We start from the raw sequence: 26,713 nt of genomic DNA, 5'->3' as shown, positions 1-26,713 counted from the left end.
TGGAAACACAGCTGTGTGTCCAATAGAAGTCAACTGAGAAATCGGGGTTGCAGTTTTCCAGAAGGAGGACCGTTTGAAGTAGACCCTGAAGAAACCCCATGGAAGACTGAAGGTTGGAGAGTCACCCCACCCGTGGATACCCCAGGAATCAGGATACCTACACTAGGGAGGCCGGGTAGTGACGTTGAAAACCACTGCAGACCACAATGGAAGACTTCAGGAAAGATGCCACTGGAAAAGACAGTGCAAGAGTCTGGTGGAATCCAATGGTGGATTCTAGAAGAGAAGAACCTGTATGCAGAGGGGACAGGGTCTATGCCTCTCAGAGGTGACCAGGAGACACGGAAGAGCAATACTCACCGATGACGGATGGTTCAGAGGTGATGACGGTGACCTTATTGTTGCAGCGGTGAGGACCAGACAATGCTGAGGAAGACCAGGAGCCCTGTATGAGCTGTCCCATGTCGTAAGTCAAGAACCAGTGGGTTGGAGCACCAACAAGCCTTGGCAGCTGCAAAAGGTGTGGAAAGCAAAGAAGGAGCAACGTTGGGACCAGCAAGGTCCAATGGACTCACCACAAGCAGAAGAATTAGAGCAGGCCTCTAGCAAGCAGGGGAGTCCACTGAAGCAGGAGAAGACCCTCAAGAGGACCCACAGGCTGAAGGCACAAGAGTCACAAGAGGACCTCAAGCAGATCACCAAGAAGGAAGGCCCCCGGTGCAGAAGATGCAGTGAAGACGCTGCACTTGGCAGGAAGAGTTGCTGGAGGCTGGAGCTTCTTGTAGCCCGAAGATCTCTGGAGTACAGAGCCAACAGGCCTTGGCAATGGCAAGTTGACACAGTGCTCAGGGGTTTGGTCCCAGCGGTTCAGACGAGCCTCAAAATTGCAGAGAGGACACATTAGGCCTCGAGGCAGTTTCAGAACCACCACCTGTGTTGCTGAGCCTTTCAAAGTCCGTGAGAAGTCCCGAGCAGCAGACCGGTCAGCTTTGTTGCGGTGCCTACAGATGCACAGGAGAGACTCCTTCACTCAAAGCGAGAATACTTTGGGAGTCCTTGATGCACACAGGTCTACTGAAGAATCTGTAAGACGCACAAACAAAGATGACGAAGAAGACTTGCAGAACATTGAGACCAGGAGTAGCAGGAGTCTTCCTTGATGCAGTCTAGGTTCAAGACGAAGCCCAGCGAAGTCCAAGTTTCCAGGCGGTCAAAGAATGATGTGGTTTCAGTCTTGAGTTTTGTCCCACGACGAAGCAAGAAGTGCCCTGATGAGAAGTTTTGCTGTGCAAAGATTTCTAAGGCCTGACCTCTGAAGACTGCACCATCTGAAACTACAGCCCTGTGGATTATCTTGCTGATAAAGAACTAAAAAGTGGACTCCCTGAAAGCTACAGGTTAAAAGAGCTCATCTGGAACATCACCAACTAAATCTACACCTTGGAGAACTACCAGTGGATTTGTTAGGGTTTTGTATCAGTGGATTGTGGGAACTGAAATCCTCAACTTTCAAGGACCATCTTGGAGCTTCATACCCTTGGAGTGAGTTTGAGACACTTTGGGACCCCTTGAGGAACTTCAGGAAGAGGTTTGGAGAACTTTGGAGCAACTTTGAAAAAAAGCTCCATAAAGGGACCGACTCAACCTGGCTAGCCAGGCTGCCTGCCTTCAACCACGAGCCAGCCAAGCCAACCAGGTTTGTCCCGCTAGAAGCTCCATTGCATCAACTTCCAGAGATTGACCACGAGAAAAAGCTTCAGAAAAGTTTCTAAGTGCGCTCGTAGAAAAGGTGATCAGGAGCAACTGCGAGAGTCAAGCCACCTGCCTTCCATAGCGTGCAGGCCTGGATTCCTGGGTTGCCCCACTGAAGCATTAAAGGAAAATGTTCTAAGTCTACTCCAGGGAAGTTGACTGGGAGCTCGTCGAAAGGCAAGCCTGCAAACCCTCACCGGATCCGGACTGGCTGGGAGCTTTGAGGGCCCTCGGGAAGAAAGGCTCCAGAAAAGTTTCTAAGTGTGAAGGTAGAAACTGAGACCGGGACCTGCACGAGCTGTTGCCACTCAGGGCTCCATCGCACCTGGCCTGAAACTTTGACTTTGGCCCAGTCTATTGCGAGCAGGTATCACAATACAGTGCTATAATCTTAAGTGCTATATTTTATTAAATCTTTGAGAATTCATCTCTCCAGTTCCCTACATTACATTTTTGTCGTTTTGGTGTCATTTTAAAGATAAAAATATTTCCTATATTTATGAATTGGTGTTCGACTTTTATTATGTGTTGTGTCTTAAGTATTTACTGAAATTGTGTTTTTACATGCTTTACATACCTGTCATTGAAGTTAAGTCTGCCTGCTTAGGAATAATTTTCTAAGATCCCTGCTGAGTCTTACCATGTGTTAGTGGCCTTATTGCCAGTGGCAGAACTACATTTGCCCATACCAATAATCCACTTTCCAACAGCTTGGCTCAGAGTAGTTAGACTTGAATTCAGAGGCAAGGTGAAAAGTATTTGTGCAACACTTCAGGCAATATTACAACACAAAAACACCACAAAAGACTCTACATCAGTTAAGAAAAATAAATCTTATTTTTTATAAATAAAATGAGCCCAAAACAACAAAAAAACAATGTGTAGAAGCTGAAATATAAATTTTTAAAGATTAAATGCAGAATTAGCGCTTCGAAACAAGTATCGGCCAAAGAGTTAATTTGTCACGCTGTACCGGGACAAAGTCAAGAGTTTAGGCCATTGGGGATGGAGCACGGGCAGGGTACAAGACCCACGCAGGGCCCACTGAGCCAAACTACCTTGATCCTGGTCACAACTGCAGGCTAGATTCCTATATTCCTGCGATGTTTGACGTATCTTGGTCATTGCACATGTGCAGTGTGCTCTGTTTGATTGCTGCATTTGACTTACCTTGGTCATTGATTGATTGTGGGTTTCTAAAGCGCTAGAATCGACTCCCGAAGAAGTATCTCTGCGCTGTAGACCGCTGGGGAACCCGTCCTGGCTTTCCCTGTGAGATGGTCCCTACTGGGTATCTGCAAGGTGAAACCAGGCATCCCCAGCGTATGTGGGGGGCCGTTGTGGAGATGAGGAAAGTTAATGCCCAGAGTTGCCGAGTGTGATCCCTTGTTAGAGTAGGCACCAAGGCGAGAATTATCGAGTCCGCTGACCCTGGTCCACGACCCTGCCGCGTCGGGGATAGAACCCTGGTCCCGGGCCGTCCTCTGCTTCCGGGTCTGCCGCCTCTAACCAGTGAGCCACACCACTCCATTACACATGTGCAGTATGGTTTGTGTGATTGCTATCTACTTGGTCATATCATCAGCTGTGAGATTCATTATTAGTCAGGGCTTTCAATATTCTAACTTATTTTGTCAGTGTCTTTCCAATTTTTCCCTTCCTTAGTCAACCATAGTGTATTCGTCCAGTTGAGTGTAAAGTAATCTACATTGAGTATGGGTGGCATGGGCGTCCGCAGGGGGGGGGCAAGGAGGGGCGCTTGCCCCCCCCTGGATCGCAAGTCCGTCCGGTGGGCAGCGCCCTCCCTTGAGGTGTTCAGTGGAGGTGCAGCTGCAAGGCCCGAGGCGGGCCCCCCTCCCCTGGGCCATGCTGCATGGGCTGAAAGGTAATATGACCCCTCGGATTCCTTTCAGCTCTGGCACACTGGGCAGGGCTGGTTTTGTGGCCGTGATCAGCTTTCTTTGCTGACAACTCTCTCTTATCCTAATCGCTGCATCTGCATGATAATTGCAGATGCTTGAACTGGCCTTAGGTGTGAAGTGAGTCCTGCCCTGCATGAATGAAAGGCAGAGCATCCTGCAGGGCTCACAACAAAACAAGCATAAACCTTGCGACATACAAGATACACACTACAGTGCAATCGAATTTATTGTATCACAAAACATAGATCAAAATAAGAATACAAGCATGCACCGTTACCACCCAGCATAGTAGGTCACAGATGATGAATTTAAAGGCCTCTTTTTCCTCATTTCGGGGAAATTCGTCTCCACCATCCACTTCAATGGAAGGGACATCTGCAATTTGCCCTGCCAGGAGGAGAAGTCGTTATATCAGAGAACTCATATTATAGTACTGGTGGCTTCAGGCAGCCAAAACTGGGAGCGCCACCTCAGAGGTCGGAAGGAATCAAAACCTGCGTTAATCTGCTCTCACTCATCAGTGAGGGTTAAAAACACGGGTTCTGAACAGTTATTATAAATGTGTCAGGCTGTGAAACAGTACGGCAATGGGACATGCATGCTGCCCTCTATAATTGTTCTATAGAACTTATACACAGTATTTGTGGCTAGAGAGGCCTGTAAGCCTTGATTAGGATCTACAAACCACAGAGCTAGGAGAACAAGGTTTGTAGTATCAAAAGTCAGATGGGCTGGTAACCTCGAATAATGCATATTTCAAACATAAACTCACTCCAACACAATGGACAATAACTGTCCCCATATAGAGTGCCTCAGTAGAGAGGCCAAGGACTGAATGTGCAAGTAGTCGAAAGGGAAAAGTACTTGTTTTACACTGGAGGTGATTGTGTGGGATACTGCACTGGAGTGAAGGGCTGCACCTTAACGTGCTCTCGAACCACCTCAACAAGCAGTACATTCACAAGTAAAAAACCAAAAGAACGTAGAGGACATTCGGTTATCATATTGCACAATGCAACAAGCACATTATTTTTGGTGCGATTGCTGCAACGCTTCATCTGGTCGCAGGGTGTGAAAGAAACACAGATGAATGCACTAAATATCCAGACTCACGACTCCACCTGGCATGACATGTACTTGAAAACCTTTTCAAAGGCTGCAGACTGCTTTTCCATTTTGGCCCTTACCTGCCTAAGACATTGTTCACACGTGAGTTTCACCGAGACAAAGGCATGCATGGACAGTGAAGCACCGACTGTAGTCAAATCAGCTGCAAATATGTTAATGCAATGGAAGGCGAGCTATTATTTGGTGACTGTGCAATGAGTTTGGTTTTACAACAAAGTGGGTTACCATATGGCAAATCTACAAGCACAGTTAACCCACAACAATAAGGGGCCATTATACATGGGTACAGTACGGTCACACTTACAGGAAAACTGTTTTAACGCAGATCCACACACATGTAAAACTCAACACGTATAGTTTGATACATGCCTCACTGATAACATGTATGATTAATGATCTTAAATGCCAATCATAATTTTTATCTTATCTGTGGTCGCCAAACTGCAAAGACAACTACTTCCACTGTAGATTAATTCCACTGTATTAGTTACCTCCTACTGATGCCACATGACTCGGCTACTGAAACCCTAGACCAGATGGGGCAATGCTCTCTTAAGCTGTACATCCAGAAGAAGTGACCTGTCCAGAACTTGGGGTTGGTGTGTCTTTTGACATGATTAACAAACCAGAAAACACGTGTTTTGAAAGATTCATACTTTCATACTTTCCTCCTGTACAGTCTGAATGAATCAGTCATTCTCCAGGCACCCAGAAACCCAGGCGAGTATTGTACCTCACAAAATCACCTCAAAGAACTAACTATACCCAACTTGAAGACAATTTCGAAGTAAAGAACCCAGAAAAGTCACCTGCCGAGAGAAGGGCATGCTACTGTGCCCAACATTCAATTTCTGTTAGGGCAGCTGGTCACTGCCCTAAGAGAAGCCATCCGCCCAGAAAAGAACACCAAACATGATCATGCAAAGTATTTGTGCGCCTTCTCAGTTGAATTCCACAAAAAAACTGTCCATTAAATTCTCCAAAAGAACTTCATTAATCATTCATTTTAACTTTGAAAATGCAGGTTTAAGCAGCAAATATAGCCTACTGCTTAGCAGGCAGACAGGCATCCACATATGCTTACTGATTGACAATTTCGCAAACGTTTTCTCAACAAATAACGAGGGGTTACTTCACCACTCAAAAAAATCTTGGGGCTCAGTGTTTTACACATGGGTGCCTGATTTACGAAGGTTAACTACAGGCTTAAAATAGAAGTCAAACTTGTCTTCTACAGTAAAAAATATTTAAAATGGTCGTACCCTAGAATAACTTTTGGTAATCAGGCCCCACGTGACTCAATGTACACCTGCCCTGTACACTCCCACATAGTTGCTGTTTACTTCTAGGCACACAGATTTGGCACAGGTTCACTGGTGTGAAGTGAGTATAGGTAGGGGGTAGAAAATAGTTCTAGTATTGTAGCATAATTCATACTGTACAGTAACTCTGGTTGAAACTTTGAGGAGTAGTCCGAGACAGCTAATGGAAATGTATGCTAAATATAGCTAAGAAAAAACGAAGTTCTTTAAGGTAGGACTGCCTTATCAGACCTACTCACTGGTCTTTGAGAGACGGGACAAAAAATGTAAAACAATCATTCTAATATAGGCTGATGTGCCATTTTGACAATGACAAGGAAACCAGAGTGAAATTCCAAAATGAAAGCTTGTTTGCTATAGTAAAATTGTAGGTTAAAGTTAAAGAAGCACTCAAAAACTTCAAACCACTAAAGTAAGGTAATAAAAGCCTAAGAAATATTCCAACCCCTGCATGGGGCATTGGCCTGCTCGCCGGACATGAAAGGGTGCCTGGAAAGAGGTGCTTTATTACCCATGACAAAGGAAAGGCAGGAAAGGCAGATGGCCGCGCGTGCACTCGCACGTGCACTCAAGCTTGTAGCCAGCCAGCAAACTCCTGCTTAGCATTTTCAGAATCCCCTTTACTAAAAGTTGAGCAACAAACAGCGCATGCGCTGTTCTAGCTCGTACCTAAAAACCGAGTGACCTTAATGTCACAATCGGCGCTGCTCAGTTTCAATGAAGGGAAAAAGAAAAGAGCAGAAAATGGAGAGAGAAGCTATTCTTTTCTTTTTTTTGCAACTTTTTTCTTGTTTTTTCCCAAACAAGCATGTGCATACAAAAGAAACATAAATAGAGTTAAACATAAATAGTGACATCAGTTGAATATAAGCACATGGTGTTTTTTTTATTTTCATTTAATTTACATAAAAAAAGGAATAATGAAAAATTGGGTCGGTAAAAGAATAGTGGAGATGATAACATTGAGTTGGTAGGAAGGACGGAGGAGTGACCCCCACATCCATTCTTACCACTCTGAGAGGAGTGCAACAAACCCTCCAAGATACACCCAAGTTATAACCCCTCAAGCCACTCTCCATTACTTGTTTTACACATCTGAAAAGGTTGCGCTACTCCCCGGCATCATGTTTGTTCATATCTGAAATATTGAATGCCTGTGTTCCTGGGTACATCTAAGGAGATCTGGTGTCCACTTTTGCTTTTAATAGAAGTATCGAGGGAGAGGCACATCTAAAAGGGGCTAGACAAACAAAACAAGGTAATAGGTGGGGAGATGACAGAGCAGCAGAGGTGAAAACTGAACATAATGGGCAAAACAACTATATAGAACAAGACGCTTAAGGAAAGGGCGATGGGGAAGGAGTGTTGTGTATGTAATGGGAGAATCAATGAGAGAAGGGAAGAGTCTTGGTTAGGTAAAAGGAACAGCATGCAAAAGAGAAATGTAACAGGCTTGGGGAGAGTGGGAGGATGGAAGGGGAGAGAATGCTGTAAATAAAACAAGAGCAGTGGCGTAACCCAAAATGATGGGGTCCCTCTCCGCAGAATGTGATAAAAGGCCTCTGAGTCTCCCACATCTCACAGATATTCATTGGCCCTGGGCTGAATGGGAACCCCGTGATGGGTTGGGGGCCTCCTGAAGTGTTGTGGGCCCATCTGTGCTGCAGGGGCCTGAATTGCGTCCTGGCACTAGAGGTGAAGCAAGGTAAGAGGCTGGGGAGAAGAGTGGTAAATAGCAGTGCATGTAGGGCAGAGGTTGAAGCTTAAGGGACAGAAAAAGTGAATTAAGGGTAGAGGTGAGAGGAAATACAACATGAAGAGTTGAGCATGGAAGGGAGAGGTGGACATAAAGGGGGCAGAACCAGTGAACAAAGTGGAGGCTGGAGAGAAAGATGAAAGGTGAAAGGAAGTGCTTGGATAGGAGAGGTAGATATAAGAGAAGCGGAGCCATCAGGAGAAATTAAGTGTCATGGAGATGGTATGGTGAGTGTTGGATGTAACAGGGCAGGACAACCAAGAGCAGGTGAGAGGCGAGGGGAGAGAAGCAAGGGAGAGGTAAATATAGAAAGGTAGAACCAGTGAGAGAATGTTAGAGGCTGTGACGAGATGAGAGGTGAAAGGTTCAGTAGGTAGGTAAGAGTTGAGTGTAATAGAGGCAGAATTAGTGAGAAAGGAAAGAGACAGTAGTAGAGATAAAATGAACTGTTGATCATGGAAGGGAGACGCGGATATAAGAGAGGCAGAAACAGTGAGACAAGGTAAAAGGCAGGGAGGTATAAGAGAAGAGGTGGGTGTAAAGGGGGCAGACCAGCAAAACACACTAGGAGGCTGGAGGAAGAAATGAGAAGTGAATGGCAGTACATGCATGGGACATGTAAATGTAAGAGAGGCGGAACAATCAAGAAACCTTACACAGAGAAGAGAGAAGAAATGATGAGAGGTGGATGCAGAAGACCAGAATCAGTGAGAAAGGTAAGAGGCAGGGGGAGAGACGAGGCATACAGCATGGAAGAGAAAGGTGGATATAAGAGGGACATAATGAGAAAGAGAAGCAACAAAGTTGGGATAGCAGAGAGTTTCATGTTAAAGGGCAGAATCCACAAAATGAGGTTTGAGGAAGAGACAAGAATAAGAGTAGAGGATGAATGGAAATAGGTGGTGTAAGTGGCAAAATCAGTGAGAAACTAATAGTGTTTAGGAGGATGAACATGTAGAGAAGATGTAAATGGGGCAGAGCCAGTGAAAAAAAGTTATAAGGCTGGGGGAGAGAGGAGCAGTGAAGGTAGTGGATGGATATGAGTCATGGCTATAAGAGAGACATAACAAGCAAAAGCACATAGGCAGAGTGGAAAGAGAGAGAAGTGGATGGAAGAGAGAATAACCACCAAGAGATATTAAGAGGTTGGATGAAGAGGAAAAGAGGAGGAGAAGGTGGATGTAAGATGTGCAAAACCAGCAAGAGAACGTTAAAGGCTTGGTGGGCGATTAGAGATGAAGATTAGATCAGGGAGGTAGAGTTTGATGTAAGAAGGGCAGAATCAGCAAGAGGAGATGGAAGGCAGAAGGGGAGAGGTGTATGTAATGGGGCAGGAACAGCAAGAGAAGATAAAAGGAAAGGGGAGAAGGAAAAAGCATAGCTGTATTTAAGATGGCATAACCAACAGAGAAGATAAAGACTGGGTGGAGAGTTGAAAGGTGAAGAGTAGGGCAGGGAAGAGAGATGTGAATGTAAGAGGGGCAGAATCAGCAAGCAAATATGAGAGGAAAGGTGGGAAGATGAGAGGTAAAGAGTAGAGCATGGAGGTATTAGGGCCAAGAGCAATGTAAGAGTGGCAGTACTAGAGTGAAAAAAATGTGATCCTTAACAACTGTTTTCCTTATATTACTTTATAAAATGTGTACTCTAGCTTTATGTTCATGAATGTGGTCTTTTAAAACCATACTCCTTATGTTTTGTAAGGATTTAAGCAATGGACATTAACGTTCTTGCTTTTTGGAGTTGGTTTACACCTTTTAGATACAAAATCTTGCTTAAATTAGCAGTCAGGTTACGGCATGTTTTGATTATTTTTGGTATCCTCAAAGTGTTGGTATGATAAATCGTTTATTTAATTGGGGAAGATGCCGATTTTTGTAAAAGTACATCTCGGGCTGTGTGAAATATTGGTACATAGAGGAATGCTATGCTATGTGTTAGGGGTAAGGGTTTCAGTTGGTTATGCAAAACTTGAGAGAGGCGCATTGTGTGTTTGTGATGCAACTCCGCCTAGAAGTTGGTTTAGTACCTGTGGTGAGTGTGAGGTGAGCTGGCCCCCATTTCATGAACAGGAATAGGATTGTCGTTTTGCATTGGGGGAGGGGGCAGGGGGGAGGCAGGCAGTATAGAATGACTAAATTGACAGCTCGTTGTGGTGGCATATTTGTGGGGTTTTGCTCTTTTCTGTGTTTGCTTTGAGGGTTATTTCTGAGGAGGGCCTCTTCAGGGAGTTTCTGCTAAAGCCACTTGTGTGGGCTATATCTCTGGGAGTAATGTGCTGGTATTAAGTAGCCCATGCCGCGGCATTGTTATAATCCCTTTATGGCGGGGTCGATATTAATGTTGTTTGGAATAAATAAATATTGGTATGAGGCTCACCCTTTATGTGGGTCTTTGTTTGGGTGAACTGCAGAGCTTTGGTGACATTGTGGTGGTTGGGCACTGTCTGCGAATATACATTTTTCGGGGCAGCATCAGTCATATGTATAAGGTGACCAGATGACTCTAACCAGGACACAACTTTTCCAGCTTTGATTTGCCATACCAGTGCATTCTGGGAGGGAGCTGTAGTCTAGGTTAATTTTATTTCAACCAATTGATCGAACACACTAGCTAATAATGTAAAAGCAAAATCCAGGTCTGGAAAAGTAATTCTCCCCATCACTTGCAGTCATCTTGTCGCCTTAATTATGTAGCACCAACGGGCAGTGTCTCTTAAAGGAAGAACTCTTCCTTGGTGTATTTGAGAGATGCAGTTCTTTTAAAGAAGTGTCTGCAAAGTGCTATGCTTCTGTTGGGATCTGTGTGAGGTGTCACTATTTTGAACAAAATGTAACCTCAAGCTCCATTGGGGCATTGTCGATGTGAAATGCAGCTCTTTAGGCAGGAATGGGTGTGAAGACTATACATGTCTGTGTATGCAATGGTGTCAACATGGGGTGTGCATATTTGAAGCCACTTCTCTTGGGCTAGCAACTGGAGAATTATCTCTTTGGGTTCAAACTAATTGGCTTGTCATTGAAGGACGAAAAAGAGCAATGAAATCAGCACGGACAAACTTTAAAGTTAAATAAAGTCCATGTTATTATTGAGACAAGAAAAAACTAAAAAGAATTCCCCACCCCTTTAGTTTATAAACTAATAAAATGGTCAATGAGAAACTAATACATCATACCATTACCATCTACTATGCAATAACCTAGCCTGTGTTTGACTCTCGGCTATCTCTCTCACCACTTTACTTAGTTCTTTGGGTTCTAGGCCCTGTTCACTTTGCATTGGCATATTGGTCTCCTCTTAGGCCTAACAGACACCTTCTTCACACTGATCGTTTAGTCCTTTCTCAAACTTACCGGTATCAGGCCAGCACTGCCATAGCTCAGTGATTCCAGGTTATATCATGTCTGACCCGGACCCTCTAGACAGATTAAGAGGTAGAATGTTCATTTGACTTGCTACCCCACCTCCTTTTTCTTAAATCTAGAAGCAACTGTATTCGTCCATCTCCACCATTTGGTCATCCCTCATCAATCTCCAGCAAGTCTTACTTGATATTATTTATTGCTTCCGGCCCTGCCACTTTAACAGATTACTTTTCTCCTAAATGTATCTGTTAGCCCTGGGCATCCGTGTCCTATCTTTAGCAACACAAGAAAGAGCTGGGGCTACCTCATAACCTCCCCCATCTACAGTACTTTTTTACTCTCACCACATCACCTTTTTAGCATCAAGTCCATCCTCCATTTTCTTGGCCACTTACTCCTAGCTGAATGTAACTCCCAAGTCTGTCAGAACTCCTTCTCACCACACCCATGAACTCCATTCTGTCCATACTTCTCTTGGCCTAGCAACTGGAGAATTATGTCTTTGGGTTCAAACTAATTCGCTTGCCATTGAAGGACGTAAAGGAGCAATGAAATCAGCACAGAAAACATGTTGGCACTCTACTAGGACTCCTGACTCATTACAAACCAGGCTGACCTAGAGACCCACCCCATGTTTAATATATTAACTAGGAGCAAGAATAAAATAATTCCGCCCACTAGTTAGGTATTTTTAATAACTCCACTCCACATACATCACTGCACTACACATAGTTCCTCGCTACAGTGCTCCTATGTATTTTCGCAAGTCGCAGCACACCTCAATCTGCAGCGGGTTGGGATGGCCCTATGATGAAGCATGTCACCGTGAGGAAACTCCGGTGAGTGAGGGGACTCAAGAAAGGACATTTTTCCTTTCAAGATTACATCCATTACCGATGATAATCTACCTCAACAGCTAAGTTCTTCGTCCGAGATCTCGGATATTTTGTGTCTACGATCTCTCTAGATCCACATCAATCTGATTCAGATTTCTTTTTCTGGCCATTTTTTGCTTTTTCCTGTTTCATTGCAGTTGCAGGTCTTCTGCCATGGCGCTTCACAAGATTTTTCTCTCCAGCCGTCCCCCCTTCCACCCCCCATGGGTTTATTTGTTTATTTAAGCTCTTTGTCTTATTAGATTTTTTATTTATTTATTTAATACTTGTGCTCAATCATGTCGGAGGATGGTGATGAAGCAAAATTTTGCCCCCCTCTGGAAAAATGTCTGCGGATGCCGATGCTATAAGATGGATTTGGACAAAACAACAACGGTTTGGCTAAAGCGCAGTGAGGCCGTGCCATAATATCGATAAACAAAACAAGTTGCCAACACTGCACAACTATTTGCACATTAGTTCAAGGTACAATGAACAAAACAATTGCCCTTGCAGAACTGCTTTTTCAGTGCAATTTTAATCATCAACTTTTTCAAATATATTCAACAACACTTTTTTTGGGGTGTCTTTTTTGTAAGAACTAATCAAACTTGCAGATACAAATATATAAAATTGCTAACAATTCTCATTTTTATTTTATAGGAGCCCCATTTTGGATTGAGCTAATAGCCCAATCCAAAATGCGGCTCCAATAAAATAGCTAATAGCTCAATCCAAAATGGGGCTCCAATAAAATAAAAACGAGAATTGTTAGCAATTTTGTATATTTGTATCTGCAAATTTGATTAGTTCTTACAAAAAAGACACCACAAAAAAAGAAAAAGTGTTGTTGAATATATTTGAAAAAAATTGATGATTAAAAATGAACTGAAAAAGCAGCTCTGCAAGGGCAATTGTTTTGTTCATTGTACCTTGAACTAATGTGCAAATAGTTGTGCCGTGTTGGCAACTTGTTTTGTTTATCGATAAGATGGATTTGGGCAGAGCATATAGGATGTGGTGAGATCACATAGAATGTAGAAGGCTGGAGTAGGAAAATGTGATGGGGAGCAGTCTGAGGAATCAGCTTCACTGTTTTTTTGGCAGTGGCTCGGAGTGCTATTTAAGGAACTTGACAGTAAACACCAGTCTTATAACTCTTGTGTGGGGGAGTGGACCTAATAAAGTGTGTGTAATTATACACTTAATTTTCCCTCAATCATCTGTCCAGACTGTTCTTACACATCATCTGAATGTAAGTCTGTGGTAAGTCCAAATGCTTGTGCTCAAGAGAGTGGGTTTTGAAGACTGAAGTGTGGTGTAGTCTGACATGCATTTCTAACTGGCTCTTGAAAGGATAAAAACTGATGCACATACTGGGGTGTGTGATTTGAACTGAACTTTGCTGTTGCCATGCAGTTTATTTTCCATCAAGTATCTGTTTGAGTAATAGTCCCTGGTCAGTCCGCCTTGCTACTGCTTAGGAAATCCTGTTTTAAGATTAAACCTATAATAACTGATAAAACTACATTGAAAGGGAAACAGCCCTCTTCAGTGTAAACATATAAACACCTGTACGACCACAAACTAAAATGCCATTCGGATAAAGGAAAGTGAGAAATAATTACTCAATATTTCTTTCTGAAATAGCCAACAGAATGTAACTTTGTCATACAAGGTAATACCAAGAATGATCAGGCTAAGATTATTCTGCTTGATTTTTGTTTTTTATGGATTTCACTAAAATACTGTTTCTTCTTCCTTTTGTTTTCTCCAGTTTTGTGTGCTTGTAATAAAGGTGCATGGATAGAAGCATGTTTTAGGTCTGATATGGATATAATATGCACTATAGATAGTTTGTGAATATTAAACTCATATTTGATATTTTGGCAGAGTTTAATTATTTCACTAGTTAGTGAACTGGCTTGCTCATAAGAATCTTGGTCAATATATACAAATACATTTACCCAGAGACTCAGAATGGGTTAAAATCTTTGATACACCAGTCTCATTTTCTTAAAAGTCAGTTATGGCAGCAGGCAACCTCTCAAACACCTCAGGCTTTAAACATTCAACAAGGTGTAGTGACAGGTACCTGCGAAAAGAGTGCTGCCACCATGCACTTTGGATAGAAGCGAAAAGATGACACAAGACTTTCCACATATCAACATAATTCATAGTTGAAAGGGTGTCCCATTGTTAAGTGTGATACCTTCAGCAAGTCCTGGCTTTTTACTGAACTGCACTTTACTGCTGGGATTTTGAGGCCATTGTTACAATGTTAACATACAGCACAACTTCAATTTCCAGAATACAAGTGACGTATGTTAAATGTCCAGAACTGATGTCAACTGGGACATTTGCAATGGGGACACTTGGCAGCTATGAGTGTCATCACAACAGCAGCATCACTTTTAATATAGTCAGGCAAACAGTGCAGCAAAGCAGTGGTGATTAGGATTAAAGCATTAAGCTTCAGGTGTCATAGAATGTAGGGCTACAAATTAATATGGTGTTATTAAACATTTTTAGAGGTTTCACAATGTACTGTGCTGCTGGCAGGGTTGACCAACTTTCAAATATCATAATATTCAGTAAAGAGTATATGAATGACCCCCCCAGCTGTGTCCATAAACTGTTTATTTTTAAAATGAAATGCATATAACACTGTTAGTTTTTCAATCCTTCAATAGTTCTGTAACCAGGCAGAGAGAGTGCGAGATGTGATGAGATCGGAGAGAGGGTAATGAGATGCGAGTGTGACTGCTAAGCCCAGACTCTCTGTGCTTAAAACAGTCTAACATAGGTCCATTAGGCACACTGCCAATGGGAAGACACTACATACCCTGCATTTACTTCTCCTTTGAAATAAATATGTGCTTTATAACAATCAATGCAACGAAAAAAATTGCGAACACTGGAAAACACAGTTTTTGTTTATTTTGGGGGGTATCCAGCTGAATAAACACCGATAAGCACTAATTTTAAAATGTTTGGAAAACACTGAGAAACTACCACTGATATCCACAAAGAACACACTGATAACAGGACAGCCTACGTCATGGCCGAGAGTGGACTTTGATGAGAGAAGTTGGAGTTGGAGCTTCACACTTGATGTGCACAGCTCATCAGTTTTTGATGGGGTAAAAATTAGGTCATATGACATAGCAGTGCAACAGTAGTATTAAAACAAAGTAAGCATTGTACTCAATGTGCATAGACATAGTGGGGTCATGCCAGCAGGCGAAAGGGCAGAGTCTTCTGGTGGTAGTTGTTCAAATTTTCAACATTAATTTTCTTTCTAAAGAAGCACCTAAAGACGTTTACAGGTTCATGGGAAGAACGTTAAAAGCCAAGGCTCCTATGCTAGATGGGAGAGGTTGTAAGGGTGATTTAGGGGCATCAGTGATAAGCAAAAGCTAACTAAAGATCCTCTGTCCTTCCGCTGCCTCAGGTTTAATTGAGTATGACGGATGAGGTGCCAATAATAGGGAACCTGCGTAAATGAATGTCAGTACCATGGCCACGCCTGCCTTGGTTTATCTGAAATACAAGAAGACAAGCATGCCAAGTGTTAGAAAATAAGGACTGCCCTTCTAAAATCTTTGTTATAGCAAATCCCAGAGTATAATCAGGCAAGGTTCTTGGTTAACAAGATTTTAAATTGCACTACTCAAATTCTATTTGTATAACTTTATTTCAGTAACAAATGAATAACGTTTCCTTAGCGAGTTCAAATAAGAATGCTTTAAAACTTAGGGTAGGAGAAGGAGACACTATATTTACCAACATAAACTAACCTTCACAATTTTTACTGTCACTATTCTTGTTATGATATTGTTGTAGCAGAATAGTTTGTGTCAATATTCTGAAACACAACCAACTCTTTAGCCATACAGGCTTTATATGCTGGCAGTCCTATATAGTAAAAAACACAGCAGCACCAATCATCACTGTGCACCAATAATTGACTGACTGGTTAAGTTGTGAATAATTTTAAATCTACAGAGACTGGTATCTAGAGGAAGAATTCAACAGAGACTCTAACTTATCAGGGTGACTGCCAAACGCAGTTCTCAAACCCTGACAGTTTTGGATTATCTCTCAGTAGAGACACCATTAACTTTGACTCAATGGGGTCAATTACTGGAGGACATAGTGTTCAGGACACCTTTGCCACTACACATACTTTGCAGAAAATGCTAATACCACAACGTATCCACTAGTAAAATGCGAAGCATTTAACGTAGTGGTGAGGGGTGTGTCTATAAATACCGTAGTGGGTGGCCCAAAAACAGTGCTTAATGACCTTTGATGCGCTGAGAACCAATTAGGCTCATTGGAGCGAGAAGCAGCGGAACATAATACACCTGTACAGCGCTAGCAAGAGGCAAGAATTAAATATGCAAGCTCTTGCAGCTTATTGACTATGCAGCCTACACACAGAAACCACATGCACTTAGCGATAAAGCCAGTGCACTGCTCGTACAAATGTTCAAACTGCAGCCGCCACCTACACCTGTCTTATCAGTGCTCCCCTCCCAAATACCCACAAAACCACTCAATTAGATATCCACAGGACGTTTTGGGACTATTACACCAACTCATTGCTTCCCCACACCCCCAGCCCTAATGACATTAAGTCCTTCCTCGCCGGATTACACTTACTCAGGGTGTCTGTTGGTAATGGCCCTTTCTGCAATGTTTTTCCTTCCCCCTCCAATTTTTGCTGAATTTGTTTTTGTTGGATTTAGCACTCTGTGCACTTTACCACTGCTAGCCAGTGGTCAAGTGATTGTGCTTTCCCCCTAAAACGTGGTCACATTGGCTTATCCACAATTGGCCTATTTAATTTACTTATAAGTCCTTTTTTAAAGTACACTACATATGCCCATGGCCTGTGAATTAAATGCTACTAGTATGCCTGCTGCAAAAACAACAGTTAATAGACAGAATGCAGAACAATGTTATACATTCACCCCAGTACAGAGATATGGGCCTAAATCCATCGTTATTTTGCTCACCATGCCATTCCAGTTTGATCCCAGCCATATGCAAATCAGTCTTAACCCTGTGCCTCATGGGAACAGTCCAGACCGAACTGCCAAGCCAGGTCCTCCCTGCCTGCAAACAACCATCCTAGGACCGGTTTCGGAGTTTCACCCCTCTTCAGCCAGGATAGCTTGATTCCAGTGGCATGGAGAGCACGGGACTCACGTCTGAGCATACCTGTCCCACTCGGGGTGACAAATGCAAAAACAACAGTTGATGGACAGAATGCAGAACAATGTCATACATTCACCCCAGTACAGAGATCTGGGCCTAAATCCATCGTTTTTTTGCTCACCGTGCCATTCCAGTTTGAACCCAGCCATCTGCAAATCAGTCTTGACCCTGTGCCTCATGGGAACAGTCCAGCCCGAACTGCCAAGCCAGGTCCTCCCTGGACTGGAAACAAGCATCCTAGGACCGGTTTCGGAGTTTCACCCCTCTTCAGGCAGGATAGCTTGATTCCAGTGGCATGGAGAGCACGGAACTCTAGTCTGAGCATACCTGTCCCACTCGGGGTGACAAATGCAAAACCAACAGTTGATGGACAGAATGCAGAACAATGTCATACATTCACCCCAGTACAGAGATCTGGGCCTAAATCCATCGTAGTTTTGCTCACAATGCCATTCGAAGTGCTATTTTACAGTCTATTCTTTTAAATGTAATAATTAAAGTTCTACTCATTGATTTGTTTTAATCTTATTTTGTTAATTAAATTAAGTTATATTTTATAACCTGGTGTGGATTCTTTTTGTGTGACGTTTTCACTGTTTTACTGGTGCACAAGTACTTTACACATTGCCTTCAAGTGAAGCCTGACTGTTCTGTGCCAAGCTTCCAGAGGATTAGCACAGGATAATTTAGGGTTTGCTTGTGCCTTACCCTGACTAGGATTGTGGTTGCTGCTTGATCAGGGCTTACACCCCAGTCAACCAACAATCCAGTTTCTAACAGTGTCCGTTTCTAACAGAGAGGCCTTGGGTGCTCCATTCACACCAGGCGAATTGCAGCATGGCAATGATGAGCTTGCCCGTAATATAATGCCTGGCTCAGTTGGGCTACCACATAGAATTTTAAGCCACCTTTGCCTCTTGATTGGCACCACAACTAGAATGGCTTAATAAGGCATTGTTTGAGGCTGGTTCTTTACCGCCCACCATGAGTCAGGCATTAGTCATCTCTCTCCTAAAGCCGAGTCGTAACCCCGAAGACATGTTCTCCTATAGACCTTTATCTTTGCTAAACTCTGAATATAAAATATTGAATAAAGTGTTAATGAAGTGCCTACTCCCTCTGATTCCACAATTGATACGTGCAGACCATTACAGATTTGTCCTGCAACGCAACATCTCTATAGATATACGTCATTTATATTAGGGCCGTGGATGCAGCGTGTTAGTTTTGGACAGCAGGAAACCGTCTTTACAATGTAGGCTGAGCCACGCGTGCCATTTCCACACGAGAGGAACAATGCGTGCCTTAATCACGCATATGCATGTAAAGGCAGTTAGAAGTCTAGCACTGCAGCGACTGGGCGTAGGGGAGTTGGAGACTTCCTGCAGTCGGCAAATGGAATAGCAGCTTGGTAAGTACTTTTCTTTTCTTTTCTTTAGGTTTCAGGGCGGAGCAGTTTTTAGGGCTGGGGTGGTTTTAGGGCTCGGGGGGGATCAGGGCTGGGTTTTAGGGCTCCGGGTGGGGTAGTTTTTGGGGCTGGGGCTGGAAATTAAGGGATCAAGGTGAAGGGTTGGGGTAGTCTTTAGGCTGAGGTGGGTAGACTGCAGGGATGGGTCCGGTTTTTAGAGCTCAGCGAAGGGAGGCTGGGGATTAATGTTTACTATACATATACATTTACCTATCATGCCTTTACAACAAAATTTGTTGCAAAGTCATGCGTGGTAAAGGAATGTGTGGTTAAGACGCATTCGTTGTTATGACTGCGGTATTGTGGCACGCTTGGTTTAGCTAGGCGTGCTTCTGTCATACAACCGCGGCCTGCTGTCTCTCCCTGGAACTACAACAAGCATTCGACACACTTGGATGGGAATTTATGTTCTCTGCCTTAGTGAAGTGCAACATTCATCCTGTTTACGTGCGTTGGGTTAGACTCTTGTACACTAACCCAACTGCACGGGTTAAGATGGGGTCACACATCGCATCACAATACCCAATGTCCTCTGGCACCAGACAAGGATGCCCACTTTAACCACTATTAATTGTATTAGCAGTGAAGCCTCTGGCACAGTACATTTTGCAGTTCATCCTGGACTAGGAGATCACCCAGGGACTCACCATGCATGTCATATTCCTGAACGGTGATGACATAATTTTATACATCTGTGACCTTGATAAAGATCTGACACACATAACTAAATTACTCCAGTTGTTCGGCAACTTGTCAGGCCTCTGGGAAATTATTGCAACTGCTATGTTTTCTCATTTACAAATAGTGCAGAGAGGAGGATTTATCTACCCTTGGGCCTTACAACATACAGATGTCCCCCCCCCCCCAGACATCTTGCTACTTAGGCATACAGGTATTGGGGAACACTAAAAACTAGTTAGATGGTAACGTCATGAAACCTTGGTCACTCTGCTGAAATCTCAAATTTGGTTTTGGGTCACCCAGCCCCTGTCGGTTGCAGGACAGGCAACTTTGGCCAAGATAGTAATGATGCCCCGTCTACTGTACCACTTTGTTAAAATCCCTTTGGTTGTTCTCACTCCAGTCTTTAAACTACTTAACTTCCTACTAATCAATCTAATGTGGGGACCCAAGAGGTGCACAATCCTAGATGCGGTTGGCAACGGTGATTGAGGGAATGGGCGCACAGGACTTTAAGTCTTATTGATTGGTGGGGCAACCTCAGTGGTTATCCTACTGGCTGGCAGGCTACCACCTGGCCGAAATTTGATACACATTGTGCATGCTCAGTCTAGGCAAGCTGCACTTTTTGCTTTTACCAGGGGTAAAACCACCCACTCAAATACCCCCCTTGCAATGTCCCTTGCTCACTTTACCACTGGATTCAAGCTAGCCTGGCTGATGAGGGGTGTTACCCCGAAACTGGTCCCAGGATGCTTGTTTCTGTTGTTTCTGGTCCAGGGAAGACCTGGCTTGGCAGTTCGGGCTGGACTGTTTCCACGAGGAACAGGGTCAAGACTGATTTGCATATGGCTGGGTCTGAACTTGGGTGGAGATGTAAGCTAAAGAATGATGATGGATTAAACCCAGATCTGTGACGGGGCGAGTTTCTGAAAAGTTTCAGCGCTCCGTCCATCATCAGATGAATCTACTTCACAATAAAATAAACCCATCAGTGTTGACAGCGCACAATCCCTGGGTGTCATACTTGACAAAAAACTCAATCTAATCTACCACATCAACTCCACTGCAAAGTCTGCTCGATATCAACTGCGCCTTCTTTAGGGAATTTGTCACTTCCTACCGAAGCAAGACCTTAAAACCCTGGTCCAATCGCTGGTCCTCTCCAGACTGGACTACTGTAATTCTCACCCTCTCTGCTATCTGAAGGAAGACCCTCCATTATAGAGAATCCTTTTCTCCATGACTTTGGAAGTGTCTTCCCAGTGTGTTCTGCCATTTATTGCAGTATTATCCTTCTACCTGTGTTTGGTACTCTTTTGTAACATGCACACGTCACTTTTCTCTTGTAACACACTGTTTGCTACCTCTTACATTTTGTTTGCTTTAAATACTTGCACAAGTGCCACCATTGACTACGTAATGTTTGTTCTGGTGTTTGAGTATCTGCCATATATTGCAGTATTATACCTCTACTTGTACTTTGTATGCTTTTGTAACCTGCACACGTCACTTTTCCTCCTGTAATGCACCGTTTGCTACCTCTTGTATTTTGTTTGCTCACAATTGTCACTCTAGCCTCATGTAACATAACGTTTGCTTTTGTAATTTGTTCACTTGTAATGTTCTCCTCGTGTATCAGATCTGTTCCTTTTGTGAAGCGCTCTGACACCTTCGGGTAAAGTCCGCGCTATATAAAAACGCATAAAATAAATGAAAACAGGTAAAACGCAGCCCATCGGGCACCGCCTGATTGCCCTACATGCCAGACGGACCCTCCCAGGTTTCATTTACGTAACTAAACCACCTTCTACAGATTCCAAATTGGTTTTGCTTCGCAACATGGCGTCGACCACGGTGACACATTAAAAAACTAGCTTTTCTAGTTTTTTGGACATAGCTCACATTTGAACCGCGTAGGATGAATGTAAAACGTGAGCACTAAGCAACTCACTGTCAAGAAAAGGGAGAGCCTAGCCAAACGTGCTTGGCAGGTGGCGTGTCTGAATCGTCAAGGACCAGGGGTGTGGCTTCCGAGACACCAGGAGCAGAGGGCGTGGGTCAAAAGAATATCGGGTGGGCGGTACAGAGCAGTACGAATAGCGTCCACTTTACCCTGACACATATTTACTTGAGAAAAATGCCCGTACCCCAGGGGCACTGAATTCATTTGGTACCCCAGGGGTGATAACGAGACCGTACTTTTGTCCTATGCGGGCGCGCAGCCGTATTTGTAATGAGGCCTGCTCCACCTCCGGCACCTCCCACCACTAGTTTTAGTTCTGGCTGCTCTGCGACACATCGCGCTCTGTGCAGTCTTTCAGCCACCCTCTTACCGGTCCTTGTTGCTGCCTGGGCGCGTCTCCTCTATCACGCACACAGCAACCGCCGTCAACGCAGCCTTCTATCCGCCGCAGTGTGCACCTTCCCCGCATCCAACGGTAACAAAAATTTAATTTTCCTTTAAATCCACTATCTACCCTGTGTATGTGCTGGCCTAACGGTCACGTTAACTGTGTAGTAGGTAACGGGCCGTCCTCGGTGTTCGTGGGTGTGTCAGTAACATCGTGGCATTCATATGCCTCCCCGTGGGGCCTACGTTGATGTCATTTTGTTACTCCTCACTCGGGGTATCAAAAAATTAGTAATTACGGGTGTCATGCAGCTTTCTACAATTACAATCTCGGCTGGGAATGGATGGCGGGTGACGCGGAAGCAGCACCAGGAAGAGCCAACAATCAATCGCCTGTGCCATTCCACACGTGGATGCTTAATAATATCCCCTGCACTGAGTGGTGCATATTTTTATGGCTCACGAAAGGATAAAATTATGAATTTATGCTGTCCAGACTAAAGTCCGCGACAGCTAGGTTAGACTTGGCAGCAGGCACCCGACTCCCCGACCTGTCTTAGTGGCCTGTCAGTTTGTGGACCACATGATGCTTATTCCAGAGAGATGTGCAATATATTGCGACGGGAAACGAGGCGAACGAAAGATTAACAAATCCCGTGCGGATATGCGTAAGAATGTCAGATTGGGGAAAAATCCTTAGTTTTGAATTGCTGTCGAATTAAAATAAAATGGGAGACAAGGCTCCGTGAAAAGGAACTCAAGGGACACATCGCATCTCATTGGTGATTTAGCCCTTACGCCCAAAGAATGAAACCATTCATTTTTTTATAAGGTAGATTGTGGGTTTGCAATATCAGTTTGGTGAAACTGAAACTGCCAGTAACGAGAGATGCTAGAATAGAGTGGACAGTGGACGTCGTGTATGTTTACTTACCTGGAATCACTTTAGCAAAATATTAATTTTATTAGTATGACTTAGTTAGCGAGTATTTGTATTTAGGAACTGCAGTGAATAGTTATGTGTTAGACACGGCCTCTTCCACATTGGTGTTTTTGGCCCTTGTAAAAACCTTTATTTCGTTGCTAGTCGAGCTATTAAACAGTGGTCCCTCACCCAATTATCTCTGAACAACCTGTGATTTATTGTATATGAACATTAGCCCTTCTGCCTCAGGCAATACCGGTCGTTAAAGTCCCTCTCTCTCGTCATAGGCTCGAGCCGAGGTTCAGGGCCTTTAACAACCGGGTTAGCCCTCGGCAGCAGTCTATAATATATGGTCACACAGCGGGGTTGCGTGAACCAAAAGTAATTGCTAATCATTGATATCTTTGAAGGGCTAGCACATTGGAATATATTTGCCCTCTTGCAAACTTTTTGTTTCTACACATTGTGAGGACACTTATGTTTTGTATGGATAAGAACAAACCCAACGTTAATAGCAACCTTCATCACAACGTTTTTCACACTAGCATTTTTTGCAATGCTCGTTGTTAAATTCTGTGTGATTAATGTACAAGCAGGGGTAGAGTCTGATTTGTAGGAGTTAAGGTTGACTCCTGCTCAAACTATCAGCTACATCAGATTTAAAGTAAGGGTGCCTGCCAAATGTTAGGATAGGTTATACTCGTATATTAACACATGCCAAGTTGGGACTTTTAGAAGTTAACTACCCTGTGTATTAATGATCATGGTAGCAGGTAACAGTGGGTCCACGGTGTTCGTGGGTGAGTCAGTAATATTGTGGCATGCAGATGCCTCTTATGTGGGTCTACAGTGATGTCATTTTGCTTCTCCTCACTCGGGGTCTCTAATATTTACCATAGCAGCCATGCAGCTTTCTACAACTAAAATTTGTTGAAAGTGAATGGGAATGACGCAGGAGAGATGTGATATGCAAACAATAGGAAAACGCTTTAATAATATAAGGATAGCTCTCGCTATTTTTGATGAAAAATGTTTGCCTTATTTTTATTTATTTCATTATCTCCTTGTTCAGCATTTAGTGACAACGGTTACTTTAACTTTTTGACCTTTGTTCATAGGTTTTTATACAATAGATCTGTTTACTAGATTGTTAGATCACCTTTTTGAAAAGTGACTACTTTGTTCTGAATATGTGTTCGTTTTGGCTCAGCAGAGTTACAGTTTCTTAAGTCTAATTTGATTGTGATGGGAACCCGGGTCAGTGTCTCTTACACAGTTTGACCTGTCAAATTGTATTTTCAACTATCTTGAACGGTTTGTAAGGTATAACATGATGCAAATTAAGGATGGTACTTTTAACCCCTTCGACGCTCATGACGAGCCCAGCTCGTCATGGAGTTTCCATTGATTTCAATGGAAATTACATACTATCGTTGGAAATGGCTTAGCATCCAAGTGGTTAATGATAAATCTTTTACTTTGAAGCTATTGCGAAAGTGGTTTCCAGTTGGCTGGAACTTGATTACCTCTCTGCCATCTCTTAAGTGGCTGGCATCTCTTCTTCCACTGCTTGCTTTCAAGCACTACTTTTTAGGTCGAGCCTGGGCAGTGCATGTGCTGCTCTGCGAGGCATGCTGTATTGAAGTAGGGACTTGAAGCCCCGCCCACATTTTATATTGGCTTGTCATTATCCACTGTAAACTGTGGCTTTTCATTGGTCAAAAGGCTTAGTAGTCCCTCCTTAGTACCGCCTTGTCCCATTTTGTAACCTCCCATGGTGACAAACCCTGTTACGTGTGTTGTTGCTCGGTAGGCTTTAATTACATCCTCCGAGCACTATTTTCTCAATTAGCATTGTCCTACCTGCTAGGACATTCTCTCTCCTAACGCTCTCTGAAAATTTTGAAAGCATGCATTTGCATCGCATTATGTCTCGCATTTGCGAGAGCTTATGCTATTGGCATTGTAAATGACCATGCCTTTTATCTATTTTCAAAACAACTCGTAAATAAAAGGCATTGTCATTTACAATGCCAAAAGCTCATACTCTAATAAATACAAGACCTATTGCATTACAAATGCTTGTTTTCTTTCTTATTAAGCGCTCCATCAGAATGATTGCGTTCCGAGCTGTCTCCCTTGTGTGCTCTCTCCCCTTGCACTCTGTGATGCTATTGCCCTTGTGCTTCTCCCCATTGCTTCACCCACCCATTTTCTTTTCTCTCCTTTGTTGCTGCCCGCCCACCAACTTGCTCCTGCCTTCGTCTAATGTTGCTTCTGCACCCGTTGCTTCCGCTCTTCCTTTCCACTTAAAAAAAGAAAAGCTGCTTTTGCACTTTAAAAAAGTTTTTTTTATTTTTTCGTTACAAATCTAACTTGGATGGGTAACTAATAAGGAAAAACTAAGCAGCCGTGCCGTTTTACTGAAAGGTGCATACATGGGGGGTCGATTCGATCCGGTAAAAAGCGCTCCGAATCGTCATACGGAGCATTTTTTTCCGTACGATTCGTACCTGTAGCCGTCCCCATACGAACGGCATAGTATGATCAACACCCAATGCAGCTATCCATACGAATCGTACCAGGGACCGTACGAATAGAATTCCCGTACGAATCGCCCTCGGAACCCACTATACACGACGTTTGTACGGTTCGCGGCTGCTTTTTACGACCCCGCAAGTACGATCCGTGTTGGGTACGCTCCGTACGACCCTTTTTCTACGGGAGCTGGAAAGTGCCGTAAAAGCAGAGTTCGCCCCGAAACAGGTACGGAACGGCCCCCCCTGGGTACGGCCCGTACCCCTGCGATCACGGGGTGTATGCGCCGTACCCCTGCCATCACGGGGTGTACGGGCCGTACCCCTGCCATCACGGGGTGTACGGGCCGTACCCCTGCCATCACGGGGTGTACGGGCCGTACCCCTGCCATCACGGGGTGTACGCGCCGTACACCATGTACGCTGGGGTACGGCGCGTACGCTGGGGTACGGCGCGTACACCATGTACGCTGGGGTACGGCGCGTACACCATGTACGCTGGGGTACGGCGCGTACACCCCGTGATCGCTGGGGTACGACGCGTACACCCCGTGATCGCTGGGGTACGACGCGTACACCCCGTGATCGCTGGGGTACGACGCGTACCCCTGCGATCATGGGGGGTACGCGCCGTACGGTGTGTATGATTGTGCGCTTTTCCGTACGAATCACTCTTACCTGACGTGGACCGTACGACTCGCGTCCTGGTACCCCGGTCTGGATCGTACTCGTCGGGTCGTACGGCGTCTGTACGAGTCGTAAGGAAACGGCTCCGGATGCGAGTCGTACGGACGGTGATTTTACCGGATCGGAATCGACCCTTTGGTGTGTGCTCTGGCAAAATAATGTGGGCTGGGCATTAAAGGCTTGTTTTTATATTTTTTTTAAACTTTATCCATACTGTGCAATGTGGCTAATCACCGTGGGCAAAGCCAATAGTTTCGAAACGCGAGACCTATTGGCTTTGACCGTGCTTGTTGTTCTGGTCAGTAGTCTAGAGTTTATATCGTCCTAGGGTGCGTGGGTTTTTTTTTTTTTTTTTTTTTTTGGGCTATGTGGAGCTCTCTTTGCTGTTTTCATTGTACTTACACTTGGGAGTGATCAACGTCCAGTACCTGCAGGCACAGGCCCACTTGAAAGCAACAGACACAAACCTTGATGTGAAGCTATCTTGGTATGTAAGATTTACAGTAAATGGGTCTCGGTGCACATTTTGAAGCTCTGTTTGTTTTAGAACTTTTGACTTGGGTGAACCTTGTGACATTTTGGAAGGCTTAAGCTGCCCAACTGCTTAGTGTCAGTCAGTCAATAAAACATTATTCGTCTTTTTACAACCATAAAAGTATACAATAAACAGCATATTATTCAATAAAATAAGCAAGTCAGAATCATAGAATATATAA

The 26,713-nt window shown here is 43.9% G+C and overlaps 1 protein-coding gene across 4 annotated transcripts in view; it reads left to right on the top strand.

Moving 5' to 3' along the window:
- The first annotated feature begins 21,761 nt into the window (after positions 1-21,761).
- Positions 21,762-26,713, top strand: part of FAR1 (fatty acyl-CoA reductase 1) — a 564,623-nt gene continuing 559,671 nt past the window's right edge. For 2 of the 4 annotated variants that reach the window (XM_078680905.1, XM_078680903.1), the window contains exon 1: positions 21,805-21,936. The gene's annotated coding sequence lies outside the window, so the exon portion shown is untranslated. Of the gene's footprint in view, positions 21,937-26,713 lie in introns of all 4 variants that reach the window. The other 2 variants (XM_078680901.1, XM_078680904.1) reach the window with 2 other exon arrangements.

The sequence above is a fragment of the Lissotriton helveticus genome, chromosome 3_1 (assembly GCF_964261635.1).
Source record: "Lissotriton helveticus chromosome 3_1, aLisHel1.1, whole genome shotgun sequence".
Lineage (NCBI taxonomy): Eukaryota > Metazoa > Chordata > Amphibia > Caudata > Salamandridae > Lissotriton > Lissotriton helveticus.
Note: the sequence above shows the minus strand (reverse complement) of the source record. Positions and strands in the feature narration are given on the sequence as shown.